Here is a 23,317-nt window from a genome sequence, read left to right as displayed (position 1 = left end):
GGGTGGCATTGGGCTCTTTGGCTGTGGGGCCCTGTGTGCAGCAAGCTGTGTTGCACAGGGTGTTCTGGTGCCTTTCTAACAAGGCAGGCATTGACTTTTTTTGACAAATTGTGCTGTATTGGCTTTTCTATGGGATTGTATCAGACAGGCTGTACTTTGGTCTCTGTAGGCATGGGTGAAGCTTAGGTGGCCATGATCCGGCCATCAATTTTAATTGTGTATATCAGGCTTAAGTGGTAATCAATGATGTTCAGGTCACCTGGTATCAGTGTATACAATTTTATTTGTTGTTTGGACTGAAGTAGTTAGCCAAACCTGTTAATTATTGAATGCAGGTGTTTCAATCAGGCCCCTTATCCCCAGTGAAAGGCATCTTAATGCTTTAGCATACCAAGACATCTTGGACAATGTTATGCTTCCAACTTTGTGGCAAAAGTTTGGGGAAGACCCTTTTCTATTCCAACATAACTGTGCCCCAGTGCTTCTTCTATTTCTTCTTTGTTCCTGAGCTGGCATTGGTACGAGGTTGCCCCCTGACCCAAAACATTGCTGTAGGTTCTTGAATTTTGTTCTTCCCTTGGTTTCATCTCTGGTTTTCCCGGTTTCCCTGTTCTGGTCATCACACTGCCAAGGTGCACCAGGGCACAAAGCACTACAAAGGACTTTACAGACATGGTTTGAAAAAACTTGACTGGCCAGCACAGAGCCCTGACTTCCCATCGAGCACCTTTGGGATGCACATAATAATATAAATGCTCATAAATGCTCTACAGAATAAATGGACATGAATTCCCACAGAAACACTCCAATATCTTGTGGACAGCCCTCCAAGACGAGAGGAAGCTGTTACAACTGCAAAAGGAGGACCAACTCCATATTGAAGTGTATGTACTTGGATACTATGTCATTGCAGGTTTGGCCAAACATTTGTCCATATAGTGTGAGTCATTCAAAACAGAGTACATCTATACCACTTTATCCTGTATACAGGGTCACGAGGAGCCTAGAGCCTATCCCAGGAGACTAAAGGCACAAGGCGGGGTACACTCTGGACAGGGTGCCAATCTATTGCAGGGCACACACACACACACACATACACATACATATACACACTCTCACACACACACACACACATACACACTCACACACTCATTCAAACACCAATTCGCTAAATCTGCATGTTTTTGTACTGTTGGAGGAAACCAAAGTACCTGGAGGAAACCCACCAAGCACAGGGAGAACATGCAAACTCCATGCACACAAAAGCGGGCCTCAAACCCGGACGCTGAGGTGCAAAGCGACAACGCTAAGCACTAAGCCACCATGCCGCCATATCAATATATATACAGAATTTAGACACTATTATGTATACTCATAGTATATGTGTCCTGCTGATAGTTTCATCATTTATATTCTAAATTAAAAAAAAAATTATTTACTTTATTACTTTAAAAAAAAAAAAAAAAAACTTGCTTTCATTTGGCACCTAGAGTTCTCTTCCAGCTTCCATACAGTACTAGAAGATTAAAAATTGTGTGCACCCCAGGGATTGGGTGTTAAAGTACAGTGAGAGCGTAAATACACCCACGGGGTTATAAAGAACAGCACGCGCTGGTGACACGCGCCGGCGTTTTTTTTTTCTGTTTTTATTTTTTTGGCGCGAGGACGTGCGTGAGCAGCGGCGGCGGCTGTGCGGTGCGTTGCGGTGCGGGGTGGAGAGTGGAGAGAGACGGGTAGAGGCGGGAGTGGGTGTGTGTGTGTGTGTGTGGCGGGCGGGGTGGGGGGGGGGTCTGCTGCCTGACAAAGGAGAGAAGGGGAAACGGAAGGGCGAGAGCGCGAGAGGGAGACGAGGTGTGAAATCCGCGGTCACCGCCGAGCAGAAAGGACAGGAGAGTGAGAGGAGTGTGTGTGTGTGTGTGAGAGAGAGAGAGAGAGAGAGTGCGCGCGCGCGCGGATCTGATCAAGTGACTGATGCTCATTCGGTGTTTGTGATCCGCGGACCGGCGGGTGATCGGAGGTGGACGGACCCCAGACCTCTGGCCTTTAGGCAGCACCGGACAATTTCAGCTCTGTGATGTCCAGCCGTCTAAACTAAACCCACCGAGAGCGGATAAAAAACCCGCGAAACCGCGACACTCGGCACTCAGCACGACCCGCCTGTCAGCCAGGTCGGTTTCTCTTCCTCCTCATCCTCCTGTGTGTGTGTGTGTGTGTGTGTGTGTGTGTTTATTATAATCCATAATCATATCATTCATTACTGATCATGTTTGTCATTTTAGTGATGAAACCCGACCGAGACTGAAAGCTGATCTGCGTGCATGGGGAAATCTGTGCTGAGTTTGAAGCTCTATTATTATTATTATTATTATTATTATTATTATTTAAGCATCAACATATTTATGGCTGTAACTGCACAGCAGACGTTCAAAATGCAGACATGGCAAAACAGAGTACATCTGACCGAAGTGACCATCCACAACCAATACACAGCAGTGTGGAGTTCTGCCAGAGTGTGTGTGTGTGTGTGTGTGTGAGAGAGAGAGGGGTGGACAGAAAACAGCATTGAAAGAAAGAAGAACAAGAAAAAGGGAAGAAACTCACAGGGGAGAGAGATTAAAAGAAATAGAGAGAGAGAGAGAGAGAGAGAGAGAGAGAAGTGCAGCAGAGTGTGATAAATTAAATACATTAAATAAATTAAATATATAAAGGAAGAAATGAAAGACAATGTATGTAAGGTAGTAGAGCGAGAGATAGAGAGAGAGAGAGAGATTGAGTTCTGGAAAATAGTGGATAAAGTAAGAGAATGTGAATATTGGAAAGAGAGAGAGAGAGAGGTGGACAGAAAACAGCATTGACAGCAACAAGAACAAGAAAAAAGAGGAGAGGAGAGAGGGATGAACAGAAATAGAAATAGACAAAAGTGCAGCAGAGTGACAGTAAAGCACAATGTACAGTAAGTAGTTAAGCCTTTATATGTGACATTTACATTACTGCACAGTGAAATTGTTTCTTTGCATACAGTATCTCAGCGTAACTTGGGTTAACGCGCAGGGTCAGCCTGTCATGATACACCGCACCCGGAGCAGATAGGGTTAAGGGCCTCGCTCAAGGGCCCACCAGTGGCAATCTGGTTAGAGCTAGGGCTCGAACCACTGACCTTTCGATCAGTAACTCAATACCTTAGCCCTCTGAGCTACCACTGCCCCGGGTATGAGGTATGCGAAGGAGGATAGAGAGAGTTCTGGAAGATAGTGGATGAAGTAAAAAAGTGAACATTGGAAAAAATGAGAAAGAAATAGAAAGGGAGAGAGAGGGAGAAAGAGGGAGAGGTGGAAAAAACAGCACTGAAAGCAACAAGAACAAGAAAAAGGAAGAGACTCAGAGAGGGGAGAGGGGTGAAAAGAAATTGAGATAGACAAAAGTGCAGCAGAGTGTGAAAGAAATTATCAATGAAGAAATTAAAGAATGTAAGGTATGAGAAGGAGGATAGAGAGAAAGAAGAGAGAGAGAGAGCCCTGGAAGATAGTGAGCATTTAATGAAGCAAGAGAGTGAACATTGGAAAAGAAAGAAAGAGAGAAAGAATTCAGCATCACCAGTATTCTAATCACCGGTCTGATCATTTAAGATTCAAGAGTTTCATTGTCATATGTACTGCTGCAATGAAATTCTTACTTTTGTTCTCCCCTCTGAGAATGATAAGATAGAAGGCGGGAAACAGGCATAATTTACAATACAAATAATGTACAAAAGTTTACTTTATACAGTATATTATATTCATAAGTGTGATGAAAATATGAGCAATAGCAGCTTTAAAAAAGGGAATATGAAAGAAAAAAAAATAAAGGAACCGTATTCTATTTGAAAATCATCTGGCATCATCTGCACCTGTTTTTCACCGGTTCATGCCTTTAGAGTAATGTTTTTGTTTCTGCTTGAATTATTCTAAGGTCACTGTGTGGCTCAACAAACAAAAAACATTCCTCTGGACCTGCTCAGGTACATGGACCAGACTGAAAATAAGAGCCAAAATGAGACGGAAAAAAAAATGTCCTACATTTAAGCCTGGAGAATTTTACTAAAAATATTAAAAATAAAAAAAAGTTTGAAACTTTCGAAGTAAACTATGAAGAAATGCGTGGTTGTGTGTGTGTTTGTGTGTTGTCAGCACTACAGTTTTATACCTTGGCTCAATTAGCAGCAAAAAATTATAAATGAAAGAGTTGAGTGAAAGAAAGAAAAGATAGAAAAGCGTTCTCGAAGATGAACATGCGAAAAAAAAAAAGAAGGAGATAAAATATTAGATAAAATGTAAGAAAGAAATATTTACCAGAAGAATGGGAATAAAAAAAGAAGGGAACATTGAGAAAAAACAGAATGAAGAAATGTGAGCGGGAGGTAAGAGGAAGTAAGAAAGGAAGAAAGAAGAGTGAATATAGAGAAAGATAAATAAAAATGAGGAGGAGAGAGAGAGAGAGAGAGAGAGAAAGGAAGGGAATGAAAGATGAAAAAACAAAGAAGTAAGAAGGGAAAGATGTGAGCAAATGAGGGAAGAACAGTGACAGAAGGAGAATCAGTAAATAAAGGGGTTGTGGTTGAGAGTCCTATAGGAGGAAAAAAGATAGGATGAAGTAATAAAAGATTGTGAAGCTGAAGGAAAACCAAATGATAAATGAGAAAGAGTGCGATGAAAAGAAAAAGAGAGACTAGAACAAAAAAAGCAAGAAAAAGGAGAATAAAAATACAGAGGAAGACGGAGAGGATAGAGGACGGTACATTAAAGTGAGAAGAGAATAAGGAAAAGGAATAAAGGAAAAAAGGAGAGTGTGAAGGTGAAGAGGGGTGAAGCAGACCGAATGGAAAAACGAACAAATGAAAAATAATGTGAAAATGAGACGTGAAAATAGACGAGGGAGGAAAAAAAGCAAAAGAGGATGAGAGAAATGAACGATGGATATGATGGATATGATGGATAGAACGAGAAGTTGGACAGGAGATGAGAGAAATAAGGAAGGAAAGAAAGCAAAGCAGAAGGAGAAAAAAAGGGAAGAAGTAGCCAAGGTGAAGAAAGAGAGAAGATGAATGAGTGTGTAATAAAAAAGAAATGGAGTAAAAGAGATGAATGGAGAAAGAGAGTGATAAAAAGAGAGCGAATTGAGAAACAAAACAGGAGAAAAACAGGCACGGACAAAATGAGGGAAAGGAAAGGAATTAATAGTGAGGAGGAAAGATATTTGGATGGAGGCAAGCACAATAAAGGAGGAGAAAAAAAATCGAAAGTAGGAGGGAAAGACAGAGTGAAGAGAGAAGGAAAGAAAAATGCAGGAGGATGCAGGAGGGGGAGCTGAAAGATGATGGAAGAAGTGAGAGGAACGGTGGGAGGAATAAAAATGAGTGAAAAGAAAAATGGAAGCGAGGAAACATGGAAGAATGAAGAGGATGGAGGGAAAAAAATGAAAGAAGAGGGATAAAAGACAGGAGAAGAGTAAGAGTGAGGAAATGAAAGAGAGAGGGTTATGGGAGAGGAGTTAGAGAGTGAGACAGAATAATGAACTAGGGAAACTGATGTAAAGGAAGGAAAAAAAGATGAGGGAAAGACAGGAGACGGGTGGAATGGAGCAGGAAGAGCGCGCTGGAAGGGTGCAAAGCCGCCTCTTATGTAGATGGATGAGCGGTGACAGGAAGTGAAGAGGTGAAGCATTTCCCTATCCAGCTCATCAGACTGGAAAAGAAAGTGAGGAAGTAAAACTGATCCCGTGTCAACAGCGGCGAGCATTAAACCTGAAACATTCTGTAAATCAGCATCGTAACAATACAGTCAGTGCAGCAGAAATGAACAATGAACCACTCGGAAAATAATCAACAGTGAGAAACTTTTTTTTTTTTTTTAAATATATTTATTGAAGTAAAATATAATGGATTATATGTTTGTTTATACTTTGTATAAGAGTAAGGGAGGAAACATCTGGAATGGGATGTTTAACAAACATGGTCAAGTGTCCACATACTTTTGGCCATGTTGTGTAGTTACATTTGTGGGAAAAAAGGGGGGTTGAAACACCCACATCCGTCATTCATTGGTCAGAAAAATGTTGATGGAGAAAAGATTTTGAGAATTATTATTATTATTATTATTTTTATTAATATACAGTGCTGTGCAAAAGTTTTGATCCCCTCTCGTTTCTACTTATTTGATGAAATAAAATTATGTAGATTAAATTCTATAAATGGGAACACATGCTATACTGCGACACTCTGCAAAGTGCCAAATCGTAAAGATAATATAAAAAATTTGGTTGTTTATGTAATAACCTCAGCAGCGACCTCATTTCCCCTCTCGTCTGTTCCAACCACTCAGCATCAGCAGTATACTAATCACCGGCCTGATCATCTGTCATCATCTGCACCTGTTTCCCATTGGTTCATCATTAAGTTAGATGTTTTTTTTCCTGCTTGAATGATTCAAAGGTCACTGTGTGGCTTAACAACCACCCACCTAAGGTACAAGGTAAATTGAGAGGCAAAAAAAAAAAAGTCCTTCAGGAGGCCTGGAGATCTAAAGACTACATTGAAAATACAAAAAAGTCTGGAACGTTAGATGTAAACTATGAAGGATTTTAAGGGTTTAAGACTTTTTTTTGTACAGTACAAGAGTTTTGCAACAACTTTTATGTTGTTGAGTCCAAATCTTTAGAAAACATTTCCTCAGCACTACAGTTTCATACTTTGGCTCAATTAGCACCCCGCGGCTCAGGTGTTTAAAAGTCCCATGCACGTCTCCAAACAGACGGGTTTGTTTGGTTCACTTCCTGCAGTCAGGTCGATTCAGAGCCGAATCGCTTTCACGGTCAGGTCGAACCGTGCAAGAGTTTGATTGGAACCATACTGAGACCATCTTGCTGAGACCCACCTGACCACTTATTTTGAAGTCCACCACAGTTTGCTTGTTGTGCTCTCACTTGTACAAGATGAACCTCACGGGAGAGGCAAGCACAGCGGTGTCTGAATCAAATGGAGTAAATATTGCATATGTGAAAGTGCTGTGCGAAGTGTATCTTGAGCCTCTCCTCATCTCATTTCTTTAGATTTTGCTTCCAATCCATCAGACTTTCTTGGATGTTTAATGTAGACTTGAGGAATAGTTCTTCAGGTTTCCTCAGGGAATTTTTCCATCTCGCTTTTTTAAGGTACAGTCCATGGACCCAAGAGGAATATTTATTTTAATTTTTTTTAAAGACACACACTGTGACCTATAAATCGTTCAAGCAACAAATCTAATTTAAGACGTGAACCAGTGAGAAACTAAACAGGTGCAGATGATGAGAGATGATCAGACCGGTGATTAGTATACTGGTGATGCTGAATGATGAGTGGTTGGAACGGACAAGAAGGGAAATGAGGCCGCTGCATAAACTAGCACTTTTTAAATCACTTCGGAGGATGTTGTGGTAAAACATTTGTTTTACATCATTAAATTTAATTTAATATAAAGAGATGAGGGGCTCAATACTTTTGCACAGTACTGCTCTTGTCCATGAGTGGTTAGTATAGAAACAGTTTTGTATTAGAGCGAATCCATTTACTGTACAATATATTACCCAACTGGAGTTGATGCTCTTGGCAGGAATTAGTTAACCAATAATTCAACATTAAATACACATCTGTTTATGAATAATCCGAAAAACTATAGCGTTTTTGCCGTACACTTGTTACTATAGTAACCATAAAGTATTAATAACAAGCACATTAATATGTGACAGTCTGTGATTTGTCTTGTAGCCAGAACTACTGTCATAGCTGTTGTTATAAAAAATGATTGCACACTTTCCGACCAATCAGAACGCAGAATTAGACAATGCTAGACTGACAATGATAAACATATGCGAAGGTAATGTGTTCATAAGCCTCTTTGTTCTTTTGACTGTGAAATATGTTGTGCGTCTCTAAATCAAATCAAGTTGTCTTTTCAGCCTCGGTTCGAAAAACACAAGGGAGATATTGGACCCATCGAACAGGCTCATTTAAAAAAAAAAATTTCCAGAGACTGCGGATTGAATGTCAGCTTGATGACCTGTCAGTCACGGATTTGAGATACGTGCAATAAGCATGCCGTTAAGTATCAGACAGAATGGATTTTCTTGGAGAAGGGTATCGACCGCGGCAAAATGGAATCCACAGGTCGCCGAGGAGAGAAGCGGTGTGTCTCGCGTGTTCAGTGCAGCTCTAGTGACTAAGAGTTCAGCTTCACTGGAAGCACAGAGCTGTGGTGTCACAGCCAGTTTGGACGTGCCGGGAATTTAATAGGCGACGATCGATCTGTTTAGCGAAGCACATGACCAGAGTGGAGATTTGCATCTTTTGGGGCTGCTAGTGAGAATGCAGGAGGATGGAATCAATCTTAACCTGTTATTTCAATCTGTTTAGTGTCTGTGTGTGTGCATTGATTCTCATGAACTTAATCTAAGTGTGTATTTGTGTTTTGATCACTAATCAGTAAGCAGCGGTTGGCCGCATTGGCCTATGACTTCACTCCAGCGGTCGTCGTTGTAGAGGAAGTTACGTTGCTCGAGGCCCCCGACCTCTCGCTACCCGCAAGCCTTTGTAAGCACAGTTCGGAAATGCCAATCAATTCACAATACACGTCTATTGTACGGGAAATTGTAGTGCTTCGAGGAAACCCACCAAGCGCCGGGCGAACATCCAAACTCCACGCACACAGACCAGATTTTAAACCCCCGACCCTGGAGGTCCAAGGTGACACGTCTAACCATCATGCTGCCAAATGCTTAAAAACATACAATGTGATAAAAACCTATGATTTGGTACGATAGACGATAAGTCATAACTACTGAGGTAGGTACAAATAAGGTACAAGTAGCTGAGGTGGAAACGAGCCCTTGTATGATTAGATCAAAGTATAATTACATACAAACTCATGACAGTTTTTATTCCAGGTGCATATTAATAAATGTTCGCAATCTTGACATGCATTGCCAACATCTTGCTTAATGAGTCCAACCTGGAGTTTCTAATGATGCTTACTCACTGTAGTTTGACCATCTGTCCAGCCATCCAATCATCCATCTAGATGTCCACACTTTCCATGTATTAGTCCAGCCATCCTGATATCCAGCCAATCATCCATCCATCCATCCATCCATCCATCCATCCATCCATCCATCCATCATTTAATCCACATGCTTGACATACACTGGCAACATCTTGCATAATAAGTTGATCAAGGGATTTCTGATGATGTTGTATAACTAAAAGTGATGATGATGCCTAAATGAATGTAATGTAGTTTTATGTTGACTTTATCCATCCATCTGACCATTTAGCCATCTGTCCAGCTATCTCTTCTTCCAACCACATAACCATCTGTCCATCCGTCCATTTGACAAGCTGTCGATTTCCTCCCAGCCAGTCATCCGTCCATCTATCCATCAATATGCTTGCTGTGCATTGCTGAGCAAGGAGTTTTTGATCATGTCGTCTACATAAAGTTATGATGTCTAATTAAATGTACTCACTGTGGTTTTATGTTGACTTTATGCATCCATCCACCCATCTATCCATCAAACTAACTAGCCCGTCTATCTAATTTCCATTCATCCATCTATCAAACCATCTAGTTAGCAAATGTCCGCCCATCTCTCCGGGCATTCATTCATCCAGCCAGTCATACAGCCATCCATCCATCCAGCCATGCATCCAACCCTTCAGCCATCCATTCATCATCAATCTGTCCACCTGTGTGTGTGTGTCTGCCTGTTCAGCCATCTTCACTTATTGTTTTATTCTTGTTCACCCCATGAGCTCAGGTTACTATATTTTAACATTCTCACCATGTCCGGGTTTCCTCTGGGTTCTCTGGTTTCCTGCTAATTTCCAAAAAGTATGGGGCCTGGTGACTCTAAATTGCCCTTACATTTTAAAGCCTGGCATCTCCTCCATGGGCTCCAGCTCCTCTGTGACCAGCGAAAAGCATTTACGGAATATAAATGAATGAACCCATATACATTTACTGTGTACCATATACCGAACATCTGTGAGGTTTTGACACAGACCGCAAAAGTAAAAGTATTAGTTAAATTTTAAGCTTAACCTAAGCTTGGAGAAAAATGAGGGGGAAAAAAAATATGATGTTAGCTTTGGGACACATTTGGCCTTTTCTCTTGTATAAACCGTGCTGAGAATGATCAAGGCTGAGGGGCTTATAGGCCTGTGATGTATTGTGCTCGTGTGCAGCACTCTTTAATGAAAGCATTTTTTTGCACACTAGGAGATGCCAGAGAACAAAAAAAAGATCAATAACCGAGTGGTGTTAAGCCTCAAAACCTCAAAAGTACACTAATAAAGAGTTATTCACTCATCTACTGAAGTTGCTGTGGGGAAGAAAATAGGGTTTAGATTTAAGATTTAGTGAAGGGTCTATTCATAAGGCTGAGCTCGGGTGAGGATTATACCTTGTTTTTTATGTCATTGTTAGCAGGTGAAGTTTTCTCCGCGGAGACGTTTATTTAGCAGTTATGAAAAGAGTCTTCGGTTGGAGTGCCTTGTTACAGTCAGTGGGTGAAGCTGTAACTTTGGGTTTTTCATGACAGCCTTGTAGAAAAATAACCAGCATTGGGGTGGTGGTGGTTCAGGAGCTCCGCTCCATATCACATCACATCACATCACATCACATCACATCACCCTGTCAGTCACCTGATTAGTTTCCTATAATGGTACGTCGGGATTTATGCCTTAATTAATGGAATATTGACAACTGAGGAAATAAGTTTAGTCTAATCTACTCTACTTTTATTTTCTCCTTCCTGTGCACCATAAAGAAAATACACTGCATTTCCAGTTATCACACCAAAGACCCACATAACTCACGTGCATGTGTTAGAAAGAAAAATCAGCCCCAGCTTTAATTGTGCATACCGTTTGAATAGTGTGTATGCATTCTGTGTATTATCTTGCAACTATTGCTAAGGTTACCCCAAAATAATATGCAGAATAATGCATATATACAGTATATAAGGGACCTATTAGGCAACTTTTTTTTTTATTTAGTTTATTGTATAGCACTTTTAACAATTGTCATTGTCGCAACGTGTATGAATTAAAATGACAGTGGCAAGGAAAAACTCCCTGAGATGGCAATAGAAAGAAACCTTGAGAGGAACCAGACTCAACAGGGAACCCATCCTCATTTGGGTGATAACGGATAGCACCGTTGCCTTGCACCTCCAGGGTCTGGGTTTGATTCCCACCTTGGAGTTTTCATGTTTTCCCCATGCTTAATGGGTTTTCTCCAGGTACTCCAGTTTCCTCCCACAGTCCAAAGACATGCAGCGTAAGCTAACCGGTGTTCCCAAATTGCCTGTAGTGTGTATGTGTGATGGATTGGCACCCTGTCCAGGGCGTACCCCTCCGTGTGACCTGGGATCCATGCTTCTCTCTGACCCTGTATCTCTATAGGATAAGCGGTATAGAACATGAATGAATGATTTTAAAGAAGCCAAGTAGATTTCTTTTCATTTAATAAGGGGCCCCTCCCTGGCTTGGTGGCTCAGTTGTAGCTCATTGACACTAAAACTGCATTCCGAAAGGAGGATTAAACAGAAGGAGTGTAAGGTATGAAAAGAATGCATTATCTGGAGAGTATTTTAGCGAAGACATTAGCATAAAAATTTTATAGTATTAACTATAAAGAAATTATGAAATACGGGACCTTTAGGACATGTGTTAACCACAATTTCTTTCTATCTGACAGACCCTGATGAATTTTTTTTAGTATTGTTGTAGCTCACATTGTTATATTGGTATATCTTCAGCTTAAAACTACAGAACTACAGCAACAAACACACCAGACACTTGAGATGTACTGACAAAAGTGGAACATTGTGTTACCGATTTCTTTTCCCTAAACTTTTAACCTCAAAAGAATTTCCTTCACCAATGACACCCTGAAGTAAAGGACTCCCGGTGTGTAAAAGAAGTAAAAAAAATAATAAAAAAAGCTTCCGAAGAGCGATCAAAACATCCTTGCAAAATAAAAATGGGATGTATCATCACGAAAAGCATTTTGCCCAGACAAAGAGGACAAAAATGTCCAAACAAGCACAAGAGAGTCTTTTGTCAGCATATTCATTTTTTTCTTTTTTTTTTGCATGCTGTTCTTCCTTCAGTGGTGTCCTGCTGCGCAATCACAGCTGACCAAGGCCACACACACACGCACACACACACAATGATCTTGGCACATAGACTAGTATTTCTTCTCTGTTCCTATATAGTCTGCAACGTCAAAAAAACAACAACAGGAAAAAAACCCATCCAGCCTGACTATATCGAGCGTCATTTATGATTACACGTCAATCTCTATGGATACAGCGGGTAGCCGTACTGAGGCACATAACCTCAGCCGTCATTGATTAGTAGTGATTACCGTTCAGGCCTGATTCGGGCCGGATGGTGGTGTGCAGTCGGTTCGAGTTGTGCGTTATTTTTACATAAGAGTTTGACGTTCATGCTACAGCATGGGCATTGATTACTCTCCCGGCGTCTGGTGTCGTTATGAAACGCTGAAGATAGAAGTGACGAGAGAGTAAATATACACAACCTTGACGAGACAAAACACTTAGCGGGGTGCAGTGCATTAGACGGCACAACAGGATGGAGTTGGAGTGCGGGCGAGAGGATAATTGAGTGTTTTTCACTGGTCTAATATTGCCTCTTACATAGAAGTGCACATAAATACATTAAAGGAGGGCATTTACATGGACACGATGCAAAACACAAAGTAAAACACGAGCAGCAGGCTGTTGCCCACACATACATATTGGGCCGCAGCCACCCAAACATATTGTGCACGCGAACGTGCAAGACGAGCCATATGTCAGGACGGAAGCACGGCATGGCACAGCAGACATGCTGTTATAGGAAAATAATCAAGAACAAGATGATACGATGTAACTGGGCACTGAACAGGGTTAGCGTTATCACCCGGAAGTTATTATTCTACAAAAGCAGCTGTGTTTTCTTCTCCTTGTATACCACGGCATGTTATTTATTAATGAATAAAATCCATTATAGTTTAGGTTTAATCATGTGGAAGGTCTCTGAAACAAGTTTTTTTCTCTCTCTCTCTCTCTCTCTCTCTCTTTTTCTGTCTCTCTGCATCTGTCTCTGTCTCTCTTGAAGTTAATAAGGCATACAGCTTGTCATGTTACTTAGAATCCATTCTCATCCGAAGCCTTTCAGAAAACTTACACTTACATTCTAACCTCTGACGGTTACAAAACCCAGACACTGTCTACCGAAATATACTTCCTTACATCAATGATGTATTTTTTTTTGGTTGAAAATATGTTCATTAAGCATCCCTCTTTTGTTACTATAGAAACACGGCGGGGTCGGCCGAGTACCTGCGTATGGGCAATATGCTTACTTAATTATACCGTGAAAGGACGAGTCCTGGCAGATTATCTCTGGCACGGACAGTGGTTCGCAGGCAAGTGCAAGGTTTTATTGATTCAAATGGCAAAGCAGACAAATCTAAAGGGCAAAGACAGACTCGAAGCCACAACTAAGCAACAGCTACAGGTGATCAACAAAAGGATTAGACTAAACAAGAGAGCACCTAGATAAGGTAAATAAACAGGGTCAAAACCCGACTATAGCGCACTCAAGCATTAACGCTCGATAATGTCACTTTTAATGAGGTAGGAGTAATGCTTCAGAGTGAACACAGTTTGTGGTGTCTCAATGCAGTGAATTAGTTATTGGGAACAAGTGTGGGATTAGTAGTCTTTGGAGGGAGTTTGGTATTTGGCGCAGGATTCGGGATCGATGTAATGATATAGAGTTAGACTCATTACAGTGCAGTTGTTCCGCTATTTGCTGATTGAACTTTATGTTAAACTTTTGTTTTTTAAAGTTACTTGTTGGTGGCACGGTGGCTTAGTGGTTGGGACTGTCGCCTTGCACCTCCAGGGTTGGTGGTTTGATTCAAAGTTCACAGACCGAAGACATGCAGATTTGGGCTGAGTGGTGTGTTAAGTTAAGCCTTTATTTGTCACATATACATTACAGCACAGTGAAATTCCTGATTCACATATCCCAGTGTAACTGGGGTCAGAGCGCAGGGTCAGCAGTTAGGGTTAAAGGCCTTGCTCAAGGGCCCAACAGTGGCAACCTGGTGGAGCTGGGGATCGAACCGCCGATCTTCCAATCAGTAACCCAGTGCCTTAGCCCTCTGAGCTACCACTGCCCATAATACCTGTAGTGTGTTGATGTTGACCTAAGGTTCTACCATGGTTAAACTAAATGGGAATAAATACAATAGTCACGATTGGACACTACAGTCCATAATTGGACTACAAAGGTTCCTAGATGGATGAATGTATGAATGTGAATTGCCCGTAATGTGTGTGCGATGGATACGCTAAGGCCCCAGGCCCATGCATGATGGGTGCATCGTTCATGCGCTTCCCTTGTCACCCTGATGCATATGGTCAGTCTGGACTTGGGACACTTTTCCATTTCTCCAACGTCCAAGCTTGTGAAACTTTTTTTCCTGATGAGTCTCACGAACAAGTGATTTTCAGTTTAGTCACAGTCCCGTGAGTTCTCATCACATTGTGTGTGTATGGAAATGCTCTTACTACCTAACTATCATAATGTTCAGATTTTTTATGATGCAACCAAGTATGTAAGTGATTTCTTCTGACCACATTTCTTCCTTAAAGTTAATACTGTAGTTCAGCACTATCCTTCTAGGTATAAATAATGCATTGCACAGTCCTGAACCCAATTCCAGTCATTTTAAATCTCCCTAGTTGTTTTTTTTGCTTGATGCAGGCTGATAATTTGCCCCCTCAACAATAGCGAGCTTTTGCTGCTATATTTCTACATATTTTTGCATTGCATTTTGAAACTTTCTGATGATTTGCCCACTCTTCTGTACTGTATATCTGCTCCTGCATACTGTTTTTAGAAACACATTCATCAAAGAGTGTATATTCTGCTGAAGAAACACACAGTGTATTGTCGATTAAATCTTATTTCTGAAAAATCGCTTTTTTAGCCAGCCGACAGTCATTATTGCCTTTCAGAGCTCGTTGGCCGCCCACTACAACAGAAGATAATTTATCGTTTCGCTCCGTGAGTGTGTGCATTGGTTCAAGGCCCTTAAATCATATTCATCTGATCCGCATCTTCAGCCTTGTGCATTTTGTTCCTTGATAACAGCCAGCAGTGGCAGAAAGGAGAATGGGTCGCAGTAAAAGCTCTGACCGTTAGCATTATTCTGTACCATCAATACAGCACATTTGGACAGGAGCATTTAATCAATGTCCTCGCTTTTGCACAGTCACCAAGATAATAAGAGCAACTGAGTCACTCTTTGAGGATAATGGGACACTTGAAGGCTGTCAGATTCAAAGAAGGAAGAAAGGAGTTAGAGAGAGAGAGAGAGACAGAATGAAATGGCCTTTAGGCTATGGAAACAAGAGAGAGAATTGGGCATTGATTAGGGTTCAATGCAGGTCAGGGAGCATCTGGCTGAATGTGGTAATAAATAATAGGGTACAGTGCTGAATGTTTAATCCCGATTGGCCATAATGTACGGATTAGTTTTCTGCTCAATATAGTCATTCTGCAATATTGTCACTTGTATAGTAACAACTATCGAGTGATGTCATTTATTTAATATTTATTGAGTGAGTCACCTAGAAATAAGGCTGTAATTTTCCATGACTCTAACTTATTAGAAAAAAAGACAGGCTAGTAAAGCAATGAATATTTATAGCTGCTGTAATGTAAGGGAGAACAGAAACCAATATCTCAGATGTTCCACAACATTAACTAAAAACGAATAACTTGTTGATTATGCTGTTCTTTAAAGGTCCCATATTTTACTATTTCCTTAACAAGCCAACACTGGTCTCTGAGCTTCCTCAAAGTATGTTCCATCTAAAATACCTCTAACATAATGCATTTGCTGTGATGGATTAGCACCCTGTCCAGGATGTATATATATTTTTTTACTCCTTCTTCAAATACACATTACAGTGTCTATGTAAATGAGCTCCTATTGGGCCACGCCCATGCAGAGATCAGCAGAGCTGAGCAACAAGCGAGCAATTAAAGGAGTATCCTCTTATATGAGGTCACATTTGGGGGTAAATTGCTTTGGCTTGATTAAGCTTGTTCTTTTTAAAATAATGTAAACAGGGAACTTTTATTAGGTTTTTAGCTGGTACTGTACATGTGCAGTGGAGACCCATTTGGTGGTCAAAAAATGACTAATGACTGTTTGCATAATAGGTTCCCTTTAAGCTTTCTTATTTTGTAAAGTCCTCAGGATGGAGGACTTGGCAGTTTTTCAGGAACTTGACAAGCTGAAAGAGGGAAAGAAAGAGAGGCTGGTGATGGAAGAACTTGTTTTGAGGATGTTTCACAAATGGATGAAGCTACAATGAATTATCCTTTCATAAATTAAAATAGTTGGCAAGTTGTTGGGGTATAAGAGGATTAAAACATTCTGCAGGTGTACCTGCATCGTACCGCCCCTTTTTTTAAAATTCTTGTTCAAAGACTGCATGTTCAATTTGAGGTCTGACCAAGTAATTTAATTCAGTTAAATTTTATTTGTATAGCGCTTTTAACAATTGTCATTGTGGCAAAGCAGCTTTACACAATCAAAAGAATTATTGAAGTTTGTATGAGATGTGAACGTGTATGAATCAAATGATAAAATAGTCCCTGATGAGCGAGCCGAGGACGACGGCGACAGTTGCAAGGAAAAACTTCCTGAGATGGTAATACTGTAGGAAGAAAGCTTAAGAGGTACCAGACTCAACAGGGAACCCATCCTCATTTGGGTGAAACGAATAGCAGGGATTGATCTGCATCATACTGTGTAAGACTGGAAGTTCAATATAACAGGAGATGTGTTTAAGTCCAGTTCGTTATTGGAGGCTCAGGTAGACTATAGGAAACTCCAGTCCTGAACTATCAAGCGATTAAAGTCACAAGTCTTCAGAGAACAACTGTTTGCATCAGCCAAGGACAGGACCATCTTTGTGAAAAAGTGTGTAGAACAATGGATTCTTACTTACACCCTAAAAGTACTATTTTACAAACACTATTTGGGATTCAAGCATAGAAACTCAGAAGTTAGGGGATATTTTGAAGCAGAATAGGTTGAAATACAAAGTATAAATATGTTTCTCAGGACTGTTCACCACCTCCATGGTTTATTCTTCTCACCTTTTGGCCACATAGTTGTCCCATTGAGGTGTCGCCACAGCGGACCAACCAATCCGTTCAACACTTTGGCACAGATTTTATGCCAGATGCTTTCCTAATGCAACCCTCACATTTTGTTCAGGCTTGGGATCGGCACTGCATTCAGTGGCTGGGAATCAAACCCAGGCCTTCTGCATAATAAGTGACAAAACTACCACTGAGCCACCATTGCCCTCTTTTGGCTGCAGTACCAGTAAGAATTTTAAACTGTCTGTCGCCAGTTTCACTTGTCGCGGTTGGTTTGTTTGGTTGCCAATCACCGAAGGATATATGTTGGCAGAGCGAAGTAACTGAATATATAAACAAACAATACATAATCTGTTAATCATAAATGCTATTTGTAAAGGGCTTATGCCTATGACTACATTACAGCCATGCTGATATTCAGTACGACAGCACGACCTCGCACGTATATTAGTATAAGCGTCACGACTCCAAGATATATACACCCAGAACCTTTTAGGAAGCGATTTACGTTTTTTAAAACCATCGTTCCAGGAGAAATCCAGATGCAGTGTACGCATGTATCTATTACTGCAACATTATACAGTATGCAGGTACATTATTGTAAGATGCACCTCCATTTAGCCATCTACATCCTTGTATCCAAAGGTGAACAAGTGCTGGGACCTCTGTGGTGCGTTTCTTGGCAGCGGAGCAGCTTGTTTTTTGGCAGAAATGTGACTTGTTCAGCATGAAATGATGATTCCACGATGCATCAAGCGGCAGATTTAGAATGATTATGTTGGAGGGGATTACAAAGGGCTTTAACAAACCACGTTGGCCTGTAGACAGATGATTAGTAAGCGGCAACTGAACAAGCATACAAAGCAGCCAGTCAGACTAGTCCCCTTTCTAACCACAGAGTACATGCAATTCACTTATATATTATCACCAATAGTTACGGCAGGTAACCTCATACCAAGGCATAACCTGCAGTATTGAATGTGTTAATACTGTAGATCTTTGAATAAAAAAATGTTTCATAACACAGATGAATGATCTATCTCACGTCTTAAGACAACCTCCTATAGACCAGGCCTGGCAACAATCTCGAACTGGTTTTGTGCTTTTGCTCATGCGGCTATGCATAAAACTGATGGAGTGGTGCTTTCCAGCTGGCATAAAGACAATGCTGGTGCAGCTTCACTCTTGCCCTATTAGCAAGCAAAGTGTGTGTCCAACGCAGAAGGCAGTGCGTGGTTGGCAGTTCATTTCAAATTAGGGAAGATCCTTAATCAAGTATGTGTATGAGCAAGGGTACCATCTGTTTTGGTAACTATAGTCATTTCTCTTTCTCATGCACACAGAAACACACACACAGGGGAGAGCAGGCACAAATGTAACAGGGTTGTTTTCTGTGAATGCACGCATGCGACTGTGACTTCATTATATTCCTGTACAAGTACATCGCTACTCTGTTTGCTTTTAGAAAGAGGGATAAAAAAAACAGTCAGTTTCGTTTACTCTTGCTGAATATGTTTGTGAGAAATCAAAGATGCGGAGAAAGCAGGATTTTATTTTTAGCTAATTATTAAAATGCAATAAATATTAAATTATAGGAATTATACTGTAAGAAAGAAACCGAAGTACAAGTATGCACTTAAATCCTCTGGCCTGATACTGTGTAGTTCCCCACTGTGCTGCTCTGACTCATCGAGACATGGACTCTACAAGACCTCTGAACATTAAGACATGCACGGTGGGGCCTCCATGGATCGGGCATGTTTGTCCAGCCGATGCTGAAACAGATTGAAATCAGGGGGATTTGGAGACTCGGTCAACACCATAAGCTTGTTGTTGTGGTCCTCAAACTATACTTGTAATATTCCGCTGAAAGATGCCACGGAATCCCGTTTCCATGAAGCGGCATACATGTTCTGGAACAACGTGCCAAAGTAATGTCCACATAACTGCCAGGATCTAAGGTTTCCCAGCAGAGCAATGCACAGCAGGCATCACCTTGCCTCTGCCGGCTTGTTTTCTTCCCATAGTGCATCCTGGTATCAGCTCCTCCCCAGGTCAGCATGGGCACTCTGATCAGTGTGCAGCCACACAGCATCATACACAGCAAGACCTGATGCACTCTGTGTTCCGAACACCTTAATATCATAGAAAATATTAACATTTTCAGTCATTTTTGTTATGACAGTTTTGATTATGGGTATCGTGATGCTTTTAGAGAGCAATTAACTGGAATTAGAAACTGTTTTACTGTAGTTGTCCAAGTTCTTGCATGAGGCACTCTTAAACTGAGATTTCCATACTTTTCTAAAGGAATTGCAATTAATATAATAAAAACATAATTAATTTCTTTAAAAACTTAATACTAAGAGTGACACCAGAACTACACTTCAAACGTGAAACATGCTTTTGAAGAAAGTATACTTTAGGCATTTAACCTTGATCCTTGTTCCAGTTCCAAATCTCATCTGCTTGTTACAATCATAATTTCATGTAATTTAAAATGTAAAACATTTAACTACAAGTTAAAATCTGAAAAAAACAACAGTCATGGATTTTTGGAAATAGCCATGAAAAGCTACTTCCAGAATCTAATCATTTCATCTGCTTTTTATAACTATTTTATTCTTGAAATATGGTACTACATACTGTTTGTTGGACGGGCAAACAGATGACGGACGGACAGCCTTTATGAGGGGCGTTCAGGTCAAACCGGGACTCGTGGTGACATTTTTGGTGAATGAAGGACGGGAAAACGGATTGACATTTACAGAAGACTATAAGTGATGAGACTCTGAGCCGCAGTTAATCATTTGAACGGTGCGAACTTTTAAAGAATGCCCACTGCAGTCACTCTTGTTAACGTTCAGTATGTGGAACGTCTCATCATGTCTGTGGGAACTATACCAACAATCATTCACCAACACCACCTGCATATTACAGGAACTCGGCTGGGAGTTATTGCCACCTCGCTCCAAGCCATTTCCACTTGGTTGGGGCATGAAAGGAGTTCCTGGGAGGCCAGCGTTTCAGACGTGAAGCAGGTAGTCCGATCATGCCTACTGAAATATGTACTAAGAAAACTTTCTACCTTGATGGTATCTAAGCACGAGTGAAACACTGGGATAAGTGCATTAGTGTAAAAATAAGTAAAATGTTTATTATCATGTATAATCAAAAGTCCTGGTTTGACTCGAACGCCTCTGGTATAATGCATTTTAAAAGGAATGGCTTTTTTCATTTCCATAACGAATGTCCAATAATCTATTGTAATTATTTAATATATTTCAAGCTAGCCTCAGATATACAGTATATCACAAATGCATAATGGTTTAACATCGATTTTTCTTTTTTTTTTTTTTCTGATGTAAATTTAAGTTACATATAAGGTTACAAGGATTTTTTGAGTGGTGTTTCTTTTGTGCTGCTAAATCACTGTCAAGTAATTGAACCCTATCCAAAAAATGTTTCAGTTCTACCACCACACACACACACACACACACACACACACCCTGCCATAAAGGACGTATAAATTCAAATCAGCTTCTTGTAGCTTTCTTTTTTTTCTTTTAAAGAAAAAATCCACTCTCACCTCAAAAACAGCTTCGAGATCATCATCAGAGTTCATTCTCCAGCTTAGCGAGTACATAGCTCCATCTCCTCTATTGTTTGGGAGGCTGTACACGTAGCAAACGAAACCCTTGGACGCAAACCTCATTCAAAATGTTTTTTTTTCTTTTTCTTTTTCTCGCTATTTCTTTCTGGCAGGAACAGAATAGTGGCTGAAGCTAAGACCTGTATGTCTGTATGGCGCTGATGGAAATAGCTTGTCATTTTTCTGGCAATGTTTATCAGCTCCCTTTTTTTTTTCTAATTTCATGCTTGGAAAAGATAAAACGGCTTATGTGGGGCACATTACATTAATCTAGAACCTCTAAATACTTCCAGAATTAGGCAGCCTGCATGAAATATTAACGCCTTGTTCACGCCTCGCTGCTCTGTTTATGCGAAAGTTTTACTCGCTTGAAGTTGCCTCTCGCTCCAGAAGATAACGCGTGCCCGGACAGGGCTTTGAACAGATCAGAGGTGCCTTGTCATACATTTGGATTTTGGGTATGACCTTTCTTCCACCTGACCCTGTTTCTTTCTTTTTTTTTTGTAGGGATCACATCTCGCATGTTATATTTTGGAGTTAATTGACATTCTTTCCCAGAACCGCGCGTTCTGATCAGCATGCTGATGTTCTCTTCTACCATCTGGCCTCATCACGGAACGCGGTTTTGATCTCGGCTGAATATTCCTGGATTTCTATGCAGTCTCGCTTTAAATCGGATGCCTGAGGGTTTGTGTTCGTACCCTCCAAATAAAGACGGAGAGAGACGACCATGACAGGAAATGCCTTCTAGGCAGTAGATTTTGATATTCAGATGATCGCAGTGACAAAACTCTCCCGCAGGAGCTGCGAGGTACCAGGCCAGGCCGTGAGTGGCAAAGCCTCCCTATATTGTGTGTTTATTCTCAGGAAAAACGAAAAAAAAAGAAAAAAAGAGTGAAGTAGAGAGAAGGGCGTGCCTTTTTGCACAAGTCTTTCATTAACCGAAGCTCAAAAGAAACCATGGGTTGCTCTCCAGAGACAGTCCTATAGGGCTGTGTGGAGCAGGAAGAGATTCTAATATTACTTCAGTTGATGTATTTGTTCTTGGTTGTGGTGGTTGTACTCAATCTCACTTCTGTGCACTTCTTTCCTTTCTGATTTTCTTTCTTTTTTCTCTCTCTCTCTCTCTCTCGCTCTCGCTTTGTCTATTCCGAAGGATTGCACAGCTGATCTTTTCTAACGAGATGACTGTCATAAATTGGCGCGGATGAAAGTGAGGACGAGGGTAATAACCCGAGAGAAGTGACAGCATTGTGCTCCTGCTACCAGATGTATTGATGCCGTACTTGTAGCTGGTCTAGTTCCTGTTTCATTAGGAGTCATCTCACTATAGTCCTGCCATCTGAGCTGGCAATGTCGTATTCGTAGCGGTTGATTTTTTTTTTCTGCCCTTTTGTTTTGTTCACGTTAGCACGTCGGTGACGAAAGCTTCCTGTTGTTCCTCTGTTCGTTGGGTTGATTGCATCCAACCCTCTGACGGCTCGTCGCGATATTAGACGTGAAGGCGAAAATAGAATATCCATGAATAGGCTGACAATGAAACAATTAAAGTTGAGTAATGCATTGTGTGACACGGTCTCATTAATGGCATGATAATGACAAACTCTAACACTACATTTAAAGTAAGATAGACAGCTCTATTTAAGAGTTTGAATGTATAATGATCTACTGGGCTGGCGCACACATTCCTCACTAGACCAAATTTTTCTGGCAAACAGGACATTTTTTATTTTTATTTTAACATTTTTTTTAAAACCCACAAATCATAAACTCATGCTCATCTGTCTTCTTTCATGTACTTCAATCGAGCATGGTGTGCTTAGTCTATCCACTTTTAGTTTTTCTTCCAAAGCCATTTAAGGGGGAAAAAAGAGAAGAATGATAGAATAAATCATCCACTTTGTGCATATTCATTATATCCATGACTCTATTTCACAAGCACTTTCTCAATCACTTCTGATGAGGTGTTATGATTGCGTCAGCGAAGCAGGCTGAAAAATATCAGGCCAAATGGAGATCAAATCTTGGGGGGGGGGGGGGGGGGTTCACTCTGTGTAATCATCCTGTCAATGATTGGTTGCATGAATTACTACTTTATACTACTGGGCGTATTTTTCTTTTTTTTCTGGCGCTGTTGTGCTTTGTTTCACTAGAAACAAAAACAATTTGAGTCAAGAGCTTATACTTTTTTTCTTGGGCTTTGATAATTTTATCCTGGGGGTCACCACATTGGACCATTTGATCCTCAAGATCTGGAACATGTTTTACATCAGATGCTCCTCCTATCACGACTCTCCCATTTTCTAACCCGATTTGCAACTAACATTGGCTGGACAGTATGGAGAGTAGAGTTAAGCTTCTTGCTCATGCACCCAACACTGGCGACATGGCACAGC

General features: G+C 40.8%; 1 protein-coding gene across 1 annotated transcript in view; it reads left to right on the top strand.

Moving 5' to 3' along the window:
• Positions 1-1,879: 1,879 nt before the first annotated feature.
• The window catches only part of lrrc24 (leucine rich repeat containing 24), a 36,045-nt gene continuing 14,607 nt past the window's right edge, over positions 1,880-23,317 (top strand). Inside the window, exon 1 of the mRNA XM_053487227.1 lies at positions 1,880-2,168. The gene's annotated coding sequence lies outside the window, so the exon portion shown is untranslated. The remainder of the gene's footprint in view (positions 2,169-23,317) is intronic.

Source organism: Clarias gariepinus, chromosome 25, assembly GCF_024256425.1.
Source record: "Clarias gariepinus isolate MV-2021 ecotype Netherlands chromosome 25, CGAR_prim_01v2, whole genome shotgun sequence".
NCBI classification, from domain to species: Eukaryota; Metazoa; Chordata; class Actinopteri; order Siluriformes; family Clariidae; genus Clarias; species Clarias gariepinus.
This window is presented reverse-complemented; position numbering and strand designations above follow the sequence as displayed.